Source organism: Squalius cephalus (genome assembly GCF_949319135.1).
Source record: "Squalius cephalus genome assembly, chromosome: 23".
Lineage (NCBI taxonomy): Eukaryota > Metazoa > Chordata > Actinopteri > Cypriniformes > Leuciscidae > Squalius > Squalius cephalus.
Genome location: NC_137144.1, coordinates 8,722,800 through 8,736,328, shown reverse-complemented (window position 1 = coordinate 8,736,328; position 13,529 = coordinate 8,722,800).

Sequence of the window (13,529 nt, the reverse complement as noted above, 5' to 3'; positions counted from 1 at the left end):
TAATCGGCTTCAAATTTCCCTGCTCCCCTGTGAGAGATACTGAACCATTCATAATAAATGGGCAGTATAGATTTGTATGCGGATTAATAGAATTAAACACAGACGGATCAGTATGAACTAGAGCAACTCCCTTTGGTTTCTCAGGAGGTTTACTCTGATTCCAGCGCTTACAATCCGCAATCAAATGTCCTGGCTCGCGACAGAAAAAACAAACATGCCTTTCTCCCTCACGAGCCACATTGGTATTACGAAACACATTCGAAGCTGCTTCTCTATTCTCTCCTTTTCCTTTACCCTTAAAAAAAAACCTTGAGCTGTTTCTCACAGGAAACTCAACAGATGAACTGTGTTTCTCTCTACACACAGACGGAGTAAAAACAGTTTTGTGCATGACCACAAATTCATCTGCCAAAACAGCTGCATTAGTCACAGACAAGACCTTCTGTTCGTTCAGATATATAACAATGTTCTCCGAAACACAACTTTTAAAATCCTCTAACAACAAGAGTTCACGTAATTGCTCAAATGTTGTAACTCTGCTTGCTGCACACCATTTATCAAACAACACCGTTTTCTCACGAGCAAACTCGCCGAATGTTTGACTGGTAATTTTCTGATGGTTCCTGAATTTCTGGCGATAAGCTTCAGGTACTAATTCGTACGCTCTCAAAACAGCAGCTTTAACAGTATCGTAATTCAAACTTTGCTCAATAGGTAAAGCTGTACACACTTCCTGAGCTTTACCCACCAATTTACACTGCAATAGCAGCGACCACAACTCTTTTGGCCAACGTAATGTTGCTGCTATACGTTCGAAAGCGACGAAATAAGAGTCTACCTCCGTCTCTCTAAAAGGAGGAACAAGTGTAACGTATTTACTCACATCAAAGCTGGTCGCAGACGCACCAACAGAAGAGATAGCGGGTGGACTTTGATTCTGTGCAGGTGAAACTGGAACATTCACTGGCAAACGAGGAGATGGTGGTCTAGATCTAGGCACAGGCACAGGCACATTAGGTGACGATCTGGCTTGCAATTCCAAACTGCGTAATTTAAATTTATTATCAGCCTCTAACTCAAGAGTCCGAAAATGAAGAAGCTGCGCGTCATAACCCTGTTTCTTTAACTGCAGATCCAACTCCTTCAACTTAATAGCCAGCATAGGATCAAATCGAGAATGACTAGGATCTATGCTAGAAAAAGGAAAGGTATCTCCATCTACTGCTGCCTCAGCACCCTTCCCAGTTACTCCTTCCACAGATTCATCGGGCAAAATTCTAGCCTCCACCAGTTTGCTATGCAACTCTTCTTTAACCCATCGTTTTGGCGCCTCCCTGTGAACAACAATATTAAAGAAATCTGATTAATTTAGATATGTTTTATTGTGGAAGAATGCGGTTTTACAGATGCTAGAAACGTGGCTTTCAAATGAAAGATTGGTATCACAGAGCACACCCAGGTTCCTAACCGACGAAGACTTGACAGAACATCCATTAGGTATTACACAGTATTCTAGGTTATTACATGCTGAGTTTTTTGGTCTCATGTGTTTTCCAGAATTAGGAAATTACTAGTCATCCAATTTTTTATATCAGCTAATGCTTTTCAGATTGGTGCTACTTCCTTAAATTGCATAAGTTACATCAGTTTTAAAGAATCGGTTATAAACATTTCTATCTTTCCTCATTTTCAAACGACTTATATAACAGTATTAAAACATAATGTGTCGATCCTGCTCTGTCAATTTATATTGGACATGAAAATGTTTGATTATTTTTTTTAATAGACTTTATACATCTATTGAAATTCTTCCTAAATGTTAATCTTCTGCTTGCATGTCCCCCCCACCCCCCTCCCTTTGTAATGGGCTTCATTCGCTTAAAACGTCCACTCTGTTGCACATTGCATTGTAAAAATTTAATGTAACAGGGTTGACAAATTTCTTTTCAACAAACCTGCACAGTCCAAAATCTACCAAACTGAATGAACCTTCTACAATATAGTTAAGTCAAAAGACAAAAAAGTGAGGGATAGGATATTATATTATATATATTATGTTGCATGCAGGATTTGAACTTACATCCTCTTGAGCATAATGTCACAATCACACAATAGTAACCCAATATACCACAGATGCAGCTAGACTTTACATTATAGTATTTTTTTTTTTACAATGGTTATTCATGTCTGCTTTGCTAAACGAGTCTGCTTTTGGTGGTCACAAATCAGAAACAAGGTCTAGGCTAAAAATATCCACCCTGGTTCCCCTTTCTCTCCTCTTTTTTCATCTGAGTGGGTATTCATCCCTGTACCTGTGGGAAAAAGATGGCAGAATAGTTGATTTATTGAACAAGGACGAGTATATATCTAGTTTTTGGGGAAAAGCGAACAAAGTTTGAGAAAAGAACAAAGTCAAGATTCATGATTCAGCTATAGATTTTAAATTAAGTAGTCAGCATTTAAATTATAAAACTTAAACTGGTCCTCACAAATATAAATACACACTTGAACAGACAAAAAAGAAAAACACACACAGGAGGGAAGAGACCCCGAGATGGCTTAGGGTCTAGTGGTGATAGAGAAGGTCATTAATAACCGTAGAATAAGAGGAGGCCATAACACAGCCTCTTCTGTTAGCCAGAGCCGTTCTAGTTCTAGTGACATTCTGCACAACATTTGTATGAGCATACATAACTTTGACATGATATATGTCGAATATACATACAAGAACGAATCTGTTTACACACAAAAAATACAACCATAGGTATTACATGAAAAATGCATAACCAGAAGTGCATCCACAAAGAAAAGTAGTCCCACCACTATTTAGACAACTTTACAATCAAAAAACACATTTTATTAAAGTGTTTTTTTTTTTTTTACATAGACAACTTCTTTTTTTAAAAAAAAGATTGCATGTGTTTTTTGTATCGGATGCATCAGGCTTTTATGCTCTTATAGTATTATATAGGATAATATGGAGCTCGTTGATTTTATTTGGAGGCCCAAACTGAGTAAAAATATGCAATTTGGTGCAGTTGCTATGGCCAAAAAGTACTATGCAATTCTTGTAATGTAAATCAATGAGATCTTTATAAAAGTATAACAGACAAAAAATGCATATTTATACTTACATAAAAAACATAATATAAATGCAAAACAATGATGATTGAGAGATGTACAAATAAATGTTCCTCAAAAGCCTGATCTATCCCATTTGATACATTTTAACACAATGTTTCTAAAAAAATAATGTATGGATAATCAAGATGTCACATAGGTGGCTGCGAAGAAGTGCATGACAAAGGACATACTCAAACTGACTTTAATCTAACAAACAGGAGAATAACTGGGAGAAATGACAACCACGTACACATCGACGTAAACAACAGCAATGCAAGACCTGGGGGCTGTTCCATAAAAGACGCTTAGAAAAGCGGGGATTAAACTCCAAAACCGGACTTGAATGAGCCTAACAAATGAGTTGGGGCTAAAGTGGTTCCATAAAAGGTAATTGAACCTCACGCAATCTCACTAATTTGATCCAGGTTTATCTAGTCTAGATAATTGCGTGTGCACGCGTTTCTTAAGCAGCCCTAGAGGTCGATCGTGGATCAAATCGATCCACCATCAACAGCGTATATTTTGTGCTGTTTTATGCGTTTGTAACATGTTTTTTTTTTCCCCTCAGTGCAAAACTTACATTTTACAGTTATATTCTCCATCTGTAAATGTTCGAAAGTCATGCAAATGTATCCATTTTGTTGCTAATTTTCATATTGAACGAACGCTGCTGCGCGCATGCGCGCCAAATAGGAGCGCAATAATTCTGACTAAAATATACATTTTGCTTGGAAAATTAATATGCGATATTTTATAACACTAGAAATATCTTCTAATTATAATAATTTATCTTTAGGATGTTGGATAAGTTGCACTGAACTTATAGCGAACAGAAGTACTTCAGTGAAGTATAGCCTATAATTCAGGGAAGATTTTTTTTTTAAGAAACTAAATATATAGAGATACAAAATATAGTTTTGGGTATAGGACCTATGCTACTTAATAAAGATTATGTATACTTATTTATAATGCTGAGAATTACAGCTTTTAATGCAATATTTTTTTGGAGAAAGCAAGAATCCCCAGTTTTAAATGAGTAGATTTAGTTTCTACATTATGGAGAGGATAACATTAAATTAAGAGCAAATGTATACATTTTGAAAAGATATGTGCAACTCTAAAATTAAAGAATATTCCATAAAATAAAGGAATATATATTAGCCTACATTAACTACATTTTTATATAACCCTCCTCCCTTTTATTTCTAGTTATTTGTTATTTTATTTATTTACTTATTTAATATTGAATATTTGATATTCAAATAATATTACTTGAATAACTATTAGGAATTATGTGTCATTATAAGAGTTTGATATAAATATGTTAATGTTAAATTTTTATTACTATTTATTTATTGTTTTTTGTCTTTTCCCCCTTAAATCATATGTAAAAGTGTCTAACTATGTACTTTTTGGTTATTGTTCTAATCATGTGTTTTTTTAGGCTATGTGTTGGTGGGTATTATCACAAAAGAAAAAAAGTAGAAGGAAAAATAAGGAATATTTATTGGGGGAAAATATGATGTCTTTAAAGGAACTGTCAATTTGTATAATTGTGTTAAATGTGTTTGAATTGAAAGACATAATAAAGTACATTATATATATATATATATATATATATATATATATATATATATATATATATATACTAAAATATTTGTTATTTGGACATTAGATGTGCCTTATTTAGAATTTTAAACCTGTGTGTATATTTTTATGATAGCAATAACTGTAAAGTGACTATTGTAATGGGGTAAATCAAATGTAGGTTAATATACTGTCAATTACTAAGCTCAGATTCATCTTACCAGTTAAAATGTATACTCTGCTTTTGTAATTATTTATTTTTAATTTTGTGATTTTAACTTCTGCTTTACAAAGCTTTTTTCAGATTGTGTTCTAATGTTCTTCTAATCATAAACAGCTGCCAAACAAAACCAGAGAGAAATGTATTCATAAATCTTTAAAACAATCTAATTAAATCTTGGGCACAAAACATTCAGCCAGTAAAAAAAGAAAACCTGTAGTATATATATATATTGTATTTAGGCCTATCTATCTATCTATCTATCTATCTATCTATCTATCTATCTATCTATCTATCTATCTATCTATCTATCTATCTATCTATCTATCTATCTATCTATCTATATATAGGTCTATATTGTCTAATTTATCATTGTAGCCTTATTTAAGTTGATTTTCTGTATACTGTGTATTTATTTTTGGACTAATAGTGGTTAATAAAGTCCAATAATGGTATGAGAGAGTGTCAGTGGTAATATCATTGTGTTCTTGTTGGTCAGTGTTAGAGGATCTGTGTAACAACTGGGGCTTAGCCTGACAGTTAGCCTGCCCTGGACCAGGCTAGTTTCCCAGCATAAGTTGCCAGGGTAACTGAGTTTGAACTATTTTAAGTTTGCTTTATGAAACAGAATCCACCGACAATAAGTCTGACTAACCGAAATAAGCCTGGCTTATACTCTAATCTTGTTTTATGGAACAGCCCCCAGGAATAGACAGAAACTGAGAGCTTAAATACGGGCAAACAAAGGAGCTAACGAGATAATTAACAAGGTGGGCTCTAATCAATCAGAAACATAGGAAACACACAGGCAGGGAACAGAGGAGATATGAACTACCAAACTAACCGCAAACAGAAACAGAGTTTGTTTGTTTTTTTAAAACATTGACATTTTTGCTTTTAAACACTGCTGCACTTACACCTTGCGACCTCGACCAAGTACATTAGGCTACTTTACACAATTTAAAAAGTTTACAGAAACAAATCTATTGCATTTTTACAAGATTAATTATTTATTATTTATTGGATATTTAAATTGCAGTCTGTCAAATAAAAGAATTATATAAATATATTCTGTATCAGTAAAGCTGTAATATATACAGTGGCGGTCTTAACATAGAGGCATAGGTAGGCGGCTGCTTGGGGCCCCCTACCAGCGGTCGTAGTAGGGGGGCCCCCAACCAACCTCAAAAAAAGAAAAGAAAAAAAGAAAAGAAAAAGCCCCTTATCATCATGAACGCTTCAAAAGCATGGTAAATTTTATTAATATTCTTAAGAAATACGTTGAAACGTTGAAGTAGTTGTTAAAATTTCCAGTTAATGGTTATCTGTACCTACACATACACCCCCTACTTTCACAATGAAATGGACTAGCCCGTAATTGTGCGCGGCGCGAAAGATAAACACGCAGTGACAGGAGGACTGGGAAGTACACAAACAGAGACGAAGCAAGATGAGTCTAAACCATAGGTCTAAACGTGAAAATGAAAAGTTTCCCAAGCGGCTCAAATAAAAAAAAAGCGAAAAGACACTGATAAGTATTTGGCAACGCTGCCTAAAGATTACAAACTTTTTTACGGCTACTGTTGGGGATACAGACAGGAAGAACAACGTCCAAAGCGATGAACATGAACACAGCTGCTAGCTGTGAAGTGGCTCTAGGTGAGGATAACGTTAACACACTCACATGGATATACGTGGATTTGCTTAGATCCAAATGCAGTGCACCTCTCCCCAGTTCGTCCCTCTTACCCCCTCTCACTCACTTAAGTTACTATAAATACTGTTTTGGCGCTTGTAAATGTGACGTGACCCGATCATCTCAACTAGCTAATAGTAAATAAAAACGAATGAACAATGTTGAAAGATACAGTTCAACTTAGCGAAATTCCTCATACATAATATTGATCAGTCAGTGTTTTTCAACAGCGGAAAGGGGTCAATAAAACAGCTGGAGAACAATTGTCACATAACATTTACCTCAGGAAAGCCAATTAATGACCATAATATAGGCTATAGCAGGTTTGTTGGCTAGAAAAAAAGAGCTATATAGAGTATTTTGCTAAATATGTGTACTATACATATTTAATATATTTTTACTTATAATGCATTTTTATTACAATAAAAACTTTAATGATATGTTTAATTTGAGATATTTTTAACCTTAAATAATAATACTACCAGCTGATAGGGCTCTCTGTATGTTTACAGCATTATGTGAGTTTTTTTTTCTTGAGAGAAATTAACGCCTATTTTGTGTACCTAATATTTATCCAAATGAGTCAATATTGAATCAAATCACAAGAATTTTATTGAAATCGTGAAATTTGTGTCAAGCAATAATAATAAAAAAATTTAGCTTAGCAGAAATTGTACCATGTGAACATTGTAACATGTTTCTGTTTAGTTACTAAAATGTTTTGACAATCACAAAACTTATTGTGATGCAAGATTTTTCAGGTGATATCTGAAACCTTATTCTCTGTTGGGTTCCATCGTAACTATTAGTTTGTGTAGTGCTACTGTTTGTGTGTTCTCTGCTTTCCATCTTCATTTTGGTATAAATAAGTGTATGCAGGGTTTAAAGGGGAAGGTTTTTTTTCACCTCTCCAACCTTTACTTCCCCGTAGATTAGCTTTACCTGCCTATTCTTTACCTACCATTCAGTCGGTACAATATTTTTTTCGTTCTATTTTAAAGATCGAATGGGGGGCCCCATATATACCTTCGCCTTGGGCCCCCAATTTGCTAAATCCGCCACTGAATATATATATATATATATATATATATATATATATATATATATATATATATATATATATATATACATATATATATGTATATTTACAGCTTTTATATATATATATATATATATATATATATATATAATATATATATATATATATATATATATATATATATATAGTTTTTTTCTTTTGTTTTTTACAGCTTTTATTACTGATACAGAATATATACATATATATATATATATATATATACAGTCATGCTCAGAATTAATCATACCCCTGGTAAATATGATCAAAAATAGCTGTAAAAAATAAATCTGCATCATTTATCCTTTTGATCTTTCATTAAAAAAATTGGCAAAATCCTAACCTTTCATTTAAGTAAAAGAATTGAAAGTGTGTGTGTGTGGGGGGGGGGGGGGATCACATTATAAAATAAATAAATGTTTTTCTCCAAAACACGTTGGCCACAATTATTCATACCCTTTTATTAAATACCTTTTTGCAATCTCCTTTTGCCAAGATAACCGCTCTGAGTCTTCTCCTATAATGCCTGATGAGTTTGGGGAACAACTGACAAGAGATCAGAGACCATTCCTCCATACAGAATCTCTCCAGATCCTTCAGATTCCCAGATCCATGTTTGTGCTTCTTCTCTTCAGTTCAGCCCACTCATCAGGTCAGGGAACTGGGACGGTCATGGCAGAAGCTTCATTTTGTGCTCACTAACACATTTTTGGATCGTTGTCCTGATGGAAGATCCAACCACGGCCCATTATAAGATTTCTAGCAGAAGGCATCAGGTTTTGATTTTTTATCTGTTGATATTTGATAGAATCCACAATGCCATGTATCTGAATAAGAGGTCCAGGACCTCCAGCAGAAAAATAGGCCCACAACATATAAGATCCAATGGTATATTAAATTGTACACATGGGGTACTTTTTATCCTTGTGTGCACCAAACCCATCTAGCGTGTTTGCTGCCAAAAAGCTCTTTTTTTAGTTTCATCTGACCACAGAACCCTGTGCTGTTTGAAGTTCCAGTCGTGTCTGACAACTGAATATGCTGGAGTTTGTTTTTGGATGAGCGAGGAGCATTTTTCTTGAAAACCTCCCAAACAACATGTGGGGATGTAGGGGTTGTTTGATTTTTTTTTAATAGGCTTTCTGACCCCAAGACTCAACTAATCTCTGAAATTCTCCATCTGTGATTATTGGAGAGTCTTTGGCCACTCAAACTTTCCCCCTCACCGTCCATTAAGACAATATAGACACACGTCCTCTTCCTGGCAGATTCGTAACATCTTTAGTTGATTATAACTTATTGCCCTGATGGTCAAAATGGGGATTTTCAATTCTTTAGCTATTTTCTTACAGCCACTCTCTATTTTGTGATGCTCAACAATCTTTTGCTGCACATCAGAACTATATTCTTTGGTTTTATTCATTGTGATGGATGATTCAGGGAATTTGGCCTTTGTGTTTCCTCATATTTAAACTCCTGTGAAACAAGAAGTCATAGCTGGACAATTTCATGTTCCTAGTCACCCTGGTGTGCTAAAAAAGGTAAATATTAATGGGAATATACTTCAGAGATATTTTATTCATAAAAAATTCTAGGGGTATGAATAATTGTGGCCAACGTGTTTTGGAGAAAAACATTTATTTCATAATGTGATTTCCCCCCCACTTTCAATTCTTTTACTTCAATGAAAGGTTAGATTTTTGCCAATTTTTTGAATGAAAGATCAAAAGGATAAACGATGCAGATTTATTTTTTACAGCCATTTTTGATCATATTTACCAGGGGTATGATTAATTCTGAGCACGACTGTATATACAGACCCTTTCCAAAAAATTTGAATATCATGGAAAAGTTTATTTATTTCCATAATTCCATTCAAAACGTTAAACTTCCATAGATTATAGATTCAGGGCCCACAACTTAAACGATTTCAAGTATTTAGTTGTTTATTTGTACATAATTTGGGCTTCCAGCTCATAAAACCCACGAAAACAGGATTTCAAAAAGTTTGAATATTACATTAAATCACACGGTAATTACACAGTGATATCATGGTCATTGAACCAGGTTTTGGTTCTTTTGGCAGTGTGGGCAGGTGCAAATCCTGCTGGAAAATGAAGGAAGCATGAAGTGCTCTGAAAATGTCCTGGTAGACGGCTGCGTTGACTCTGGATTTAATAAAGCACAGTGGACCAAAGTCCTCTTTTCTGATGAGAGCAAATTTTGCATCTCATTTGGAAACCAAGGTCCCAGAGTCTGGAGGAAGAATGGAGAGGCACACAATCCAAGATGCTTGAAGTCCAGTGTGAAGTTTCCACAGTCTGTGTTGGTTTGGGGAGCCATGTCATCGGCTGGTGTTGGTCCACTGTGCTGTCCAATCAAAGCAGACGTCTACCAGGACATTTTCAGAGCACTTCATGCTTCCTTCAGCAGACAAGCTTTATGGAGATGCTGACACCTACCCACACTGCCAAAATAACCAGAACCTGGTTCAATGACCATGGTATCACTGTGTAATTACTGTGTGATTTCATGTAATATTCTAATTTTTTTAAATCCTGTTTTCGTGGGTTTTATGAGCTGGAAGCCCAAATTATGTACAAATAAACAACTAAATACTTGAAATCGTTTAAGTTGTGGGCCCTGAATCTATAATCTATGGAAGTTTAACGTTTTGAATGGAATTATGGAAATAAATATATTCTGATATTCTAATTTTTTGGAAAGGGTCTGTCTGTATATATATATATATATATATATATATATATATATATATATATATATATATATAAACAATAAAAAATAGGCTAAATGTGTACTATAATTAATAAAACGTATTTATTTGTGAAATATTTGTTGCAGATGCTAAAGCAGCCCTTTCCAAACTTTTTTTTTTTGTACACAGCTTTGTTGATTATAATGGGAGTGTTCTAGTTGTGCCCGTCCCGTCAATCACTTGCAGTGTAGACACAGCGTGTGGAGTGATGGCTGAGTTCAGGGGTGGATCCCTCCGGCCCCTTTGACAGGCACAAACATAGAGAGTTGCTGGTGACCAGGATGGGACGAGGGTATGAAGATGCAGGGGGTGTTCGCCTAACACCACTCCCTCCGCTGAATAGGCCTTCATTCCGCGCCGTTGTCCCACTGAGGGGAGGGTGTCCGGGGCTAGAGCCGGGAACAAAAGCCCAACTCAAATCACATCAGCCCTCTCAGCGCTACACTTTCTGCCTTTTATTCTCAATATTCTTTTGTGCCTGTGTGTTTCTGACCTAGCTACACTTCGGCCGTAGGAATATTTATAAGAGAACATAAGCAGTATGCTGATAAAGCGCTGTTTTTGATAAATGCGTCTGTGAGAACATGGGCTACACAAGAGTATTCGGCGAGTGCACACACAGCACATTGCATTTATTACTGATACAGAAAGTCATATATCACGAGGACGTCGAGGAGACAAGAACAGGGCCTTGATAAAGTGTAACACTGGTCATTTGAATTCACACACGTTCTGATTTTACTGCCAACAACCACTCTGCATTCTGTCTTCTGGTTTAATGCGCTTTGCTGCTTTCGTTGTGTAGCTACTTTACAATAAGCCCCATTGACCCTTACACTATACCCTCTATTGTGTGAGTGCCAATTACAGCAAATTTTTGTCTTTTTCAGCCAGTTTCCACCTTGCAACCTGGAATGCACAGGACAAAAGTGACATTCGATATAGCCTAGTTCTTTTGTTGTACATTGACATTCGTTGTTAAAACATACCGAGTCCTGGACATTCAGGAGACGCAACCTGCTTTGTGCTTAATGATAGTACAACACATTCACTTTTTTACAGTGTTAGAAGTGACATTTATTTTGCTAATTTCTGGCCCATTTTTAGTCTACTCAAACATTTAAGATTGATTCAACCTAAAGACAAAAATAAATTGTATTTCAATTTCAGTTACTTCCTGTTTGTTGAAACAAAAAAGTCCTTGTATATTTTTAATAGGAAGTCTTGAATGTTTCTCTTAAAAATAAAGCTTATTTAATGATTCTTTGCACCCATGTTCAATAATAAAGTTAGTTTTTCTTATCATGGATATCTTCATGGTGGATTCCTTTGTCCCAGTTTACATTTTCACATCAACTCACCTGATTTCTGTTAGGTTACATACACACACAATGTCCACAACAACAACAAAAACATGCATTTAACCCTTTAAATTTAAGTTTGAATGGTTAAAACAAGAAACCAAAACGATGTGGGTCACTGAAACTTTAACTATGCAAACAATATGCAAAAGTGAGATAAGACCAAAGTGAGCAAAGACTTCTTATTCAACTGGTCTGAATGTTTCTTTCACTGTGTACTTGTCTGTGTGTGCACAGCACAAGCTGTCCGCTCTCTGATAATGCCACAAAGGGGATTTCTATGTTTGTAGATTTCTTAGTATGCAAGTTCCCACCCTGCTCAGAGTGTCTGCTCTCTCTTTTGGGAGCCGCACGTGGGATGCTGCCAGCTGTTCTATTCTCTTCTCTGAACCCTGTCTGCTTGTCCTACACTGCAGGCCTGCACGCCATCAGATAACACCCTGCATGCTGTATGAAATCTTCTAAGGCACTCTGTGCTAACAATACACTGCAGACATTTACATGTGAAAACACTGGGCCTTATCTTAAGTTCAGTGAAGGTTTAGGACAAGAGGACTCAACTTGCTTGTGTGAGCATGCAGATCTGTAACAGGTAGGTCTCTACTGGTGGATGAAGGCTGCAATGAGGCTGTCAGCTCAACAAAGAAGCACTGAAACTATAGTATTCCCAAACTTCCCACTCCAAAAGCTTGATGAATAATGGTGATCACTTCCATCACTATGTGGAGTCTTGCTGCCACCCACTGGACAAGATATGAAAACACTGTTACTGAGAGCTTTTGGCTCTGTTCGAAAAGCATTTTGTACAGTATAGTGTCTACAATTTTTTATGCTATATAAATGCTATACATTTTGCAGTATGCAATGATTAATATTCTAAATTTTCAGTGTGCTGGACTATTTTTTGATTCAACATGATGTTTTATTAACAAAATTCAGGAGGAGCATGATCAGATAATTAACATGGGAGGAGCTCATTCAGTTAGTCAACTCAATTCAGGATCAGGAGGTATATATACATATACAGCAGATTTTTCCAGCATCCCACCACCACCCCATCTCACTTATATTCCTATCCCAACCTGGGACGGGGGAGTACGGGGCAAAAAACCAGCACGCCAAATACACATAACCTTTACTCTATTTAATTATATTTAAGTGTGAAATTGAGAAATGCAAGTTATCAGTCAAATCTATTTAGTCATGGATATCAGATTAAAATATATTTTTTAGAATTTACTTTTACATATTTTATTTAGAGATATTTACTTTCTTAGCATTGAAAACATTTATTGGTTTTTACTGATAAATGTTTATTGATGTTATTCCCAATAGCCATCAATTATTCCCCAACATAGCTAAACCTTATATATTGGTGGCAAATAGTTTTCAAAGATGCTATAATATTTGCATACAATGGCAGTTTATACATATATTATTAGAAGCTTATTTTTTTGTACAAACCCCACATCAATAAAAAGCAAAAGTGAAGTTATTTGATCAGCATTTAATTTTATTTCATGTCATAACTGAGAACAATGTTACTTACACCAGGACTTTAAATTCTTCAAAGAGTGAAAATGTGCTTTGGTTTTCATAAACAAGTTGAAAATACTTTCGTATCATTATTTTTGAACAAAGTACTTGACATTTCAAAATCATTTGAAAACCACATCAAAACCATACACATA